General features: G+C 29.5%; 1 protein-coding gene across 1 annotated transcript in view; it reads left to right on the top strand.

Moving 5' to 3' along the window:
- Positions 1 to 1524, top strand: part of LOC122250730 (uncharacterized) — an 11941-nt gene extending 10417 nt beyond the window's left edge. Inside the window, exon 4 of the mRNA XM_086550359.1 lies at positions 1 to 1524. This exon is cut by the window's left edge and continues 762 nt beyond it. The gene's annotated coding sequence lies outside the window, so the exon portion shown is untranslated.
- Positions 1525 to 2964: the final 1440 nt, after the last annotated feature.

Here is a 2964-nt window from a genome sequence, read left to right as displayed (position 1 = left end):
AACACAATGAATTTCATCACCGCGCTTCGAGAGAAACGACATTTTCTTTTAATTGGGATTTTTCTTTATATTTCCTTTCTCCACTTGCTTTTTCTTCGAAGGATGTTATGAAGAAACCTGTACCCGACGCCGTTGTTATTCGGAAATATATCAGTTTAATCGACGTACAAAAGCAATCCCTTGAGGAGGCATTGTGAAAGAAGTTGTTTGTGTAGCAAGGAAAGACTAATGTAATCGAGCAAAGAAAATGTGATATTCATGTCTGGAATTCATAAATCACAAGGTTATTATTTTCAACATTTTGCTTAGTATTATTTTGAAGTTACACTCCATAGATTCCCGTATAAGCTAACGCATACAAAGTAAAAAGATGTAAAACTGAAGGTAATTACAGAAACAGTGAATTTATTATAGCATTGATGAATTCAGTGTCTGTTCCTACTGTGTCTGTATTCAGTTGAGTCTAAATTTTTTTGCCATTTAAAATGTTTTTGGTGGACGGAATGAAAAAGTCCCTGTCTGGATAAGAGTTAGTGTAAAAGTGTGTATTTCATTCCAGTTCAAATTCTGCCGATTTCTCTGTCGAAAGAAAATGGAAATTAGAAGAATTAGGACTAAAGTAGAAGAAGAAGAAGAGGAGAGAGAGAGAGAGAGAGAGAGAGAGTGAGTGAGTGAGTGTGAGTGTGTGTGTGTGCGTGTAAAGTAAATACTTATTTAAAATAACGTCACATTATAAAAGAAAACGGGATATTATGGTGGACTTAAAGAAAAAATAGTATCTTTGTTGACATGATTGGACTGAAAGATGCACGGCACAATACCATTGCTATGTTTGCAAGAACAATTAACAGATGAAAATAATCTGTCATCACACAAGTTATATACAAGAGTAAATTATAGTTTTTTTTCCCACAGAATGAATGCAATTTTTTTTATTTTTTAGAAATCTTCCATGTGCGATTATGACTTTGCCGATGTTGTGCTTACCTAGTGATATTTCTTGAAAGAATTCTGTACTTTGAAAGTGAAAAAGAGAGGTGTTGGGGAGGGGGTGGGGGAGGGAGGGGGCAGATAGAAAGAGAGAAAAAACATAAAAATCGAGACATATTTATTATTTCTACAAATGATGTATCCGCCCAAGCAGTCTGTGTGTTCTTTATAATCGATGTTGTCATTGTGTCACATTGGGAAAAAATATATAACAAAAAGAAAAAGAAAAGAAAAGAAAAAAAAAGAGACAGTGAAATAGAGAAGGAAACAGACAAACAGAGTTTAAATCGATCACCTTCTGTCACGTGTGGAGCACAGCTGATCCGAAGAAAAACAAAACACAGCGCTATGTAAAGCTTCTTTTTGTTGTTATATGCGTGTTTGCCTCCATTGGAATTTCTGTGCATATTATTTTTGACTGATGTAGGCAAGGTTGCTGAGTACGCTTTGATATTGTTTGTTTTGGTGTATTTACAACTTGTTTTTACAGGAATGATGTCAGTGAAATATACATTATCGCTTTCATTAGTTTAATTTTATATATATATATATATATATATATATATATATATATTTATTTATTTACTTATATTTATATATATGTATATGTATATATGAATATATGTGTATGTATACATATACATATATATATATATATATATATATATATATACATATATACATATATATATATATATATATATATATATATATATACATATATATACATATATATATATGTATGTATGTATATATATATATATATATATATATCTATATATGTATGTATGTATATGAATGAATATAAATATATGTATCTATATCTATATATATATGTTAATATTTATGTATACATATATATAGATATGTATATATATATACATATATACATATATGCATATATATACATACATATATATATATATATATATATATATATATATATATATATATATATATATACAAACCTTAATGATATGCCTTGATTTCCCCAAATATATTGATTTCAATAAAAGAAGGGTTATTGCTGTCTGAAGTTAACAAAGTTATCTTAAACGCAAAAGCTGCGTATCATGTGATGTTTTTTCTTTTCTTTTTCTTTTTGTTTGAGGCCCAACTTCACACCTAAGTATGGTATTGATAGAATAGCTAATTATGGGGTTCTGGAAGAGGTTGAATTTTGGATACAAAGTATTTGTTGTCATGTGTATTAAGTAAGCAAAGGAGGTAATGGCTTTTGGATACTGAAGAATTTCCTTGATATAGGTTTTGTGATTTGTAATATGATTAAATAACGTCTGGGTTTATGTTTTATAGATACTCGGATGTTTTTTTATTGATTTTTTAGATATAGATGCGATGTCACTTGGGTCAAGCGTTAGATTTCTTTGGAAATATACAAATAAACAGTGATATTTTCATATCATTTCTCATCAGAGTTTGTATACACTCAGGGTGAAGCTTCGAACTTTACCTTTTTCCATTAAACTTCCATCGATTTACTAAATAAAGATGATTGAGACTTATATTCCATTCTTGTAATTACATCCAGCACAAATGACTTCAAAACATGTATGGCATTAACCAGCCATTACAACATGTACACCCTCGATATAAGCCTTAACATTTAGATCTAAATGTTTTGTGGAATATTTTGTGGAGTTTATGTATATGAATATTTTACATGAAACACCACAATTCCTTGGCTAATGATAACCAGAAACACGAATCAGTACTATTTTATCATTATTATTATCATCATTTTTTCTTCTTTTACGAAGAACAGACAATTAAGAAAATGGGCATATATTCTTAGGATTTTTTCTTCTGCAACTTGCCCGTACACATACCAATGTATGCATTTTATATGACCATTTAATACAATATATACCGATTTAATACAATATATAGTCCCCTCCTGTTTCCTTTCGTGTGCTCACCACAAATCATTTTTATTGAGAGAAAAAGAAGAAG

This window comes from Penaeus japonicus, unplaced genomic scaffold (genome assembly GCF_977035675.1).
Source record: "Penaeus japonicus unplaced genomic scaffold, GWHDUDI00000001_assembly GWHDUDI00000023, whole genome shotgun sequence".
In the NCBI taxonomy this organism is placed as follows: domain Eukaryota; kingdom Metazoa; phylum Arthropoda; class Malacostraca; order Decapoda; family Penaeidae; genus Penaeus; species Penaeus japonicus.
This window is presented reverse-complemented; position numbering and strand designations above follow the sequence as displayed.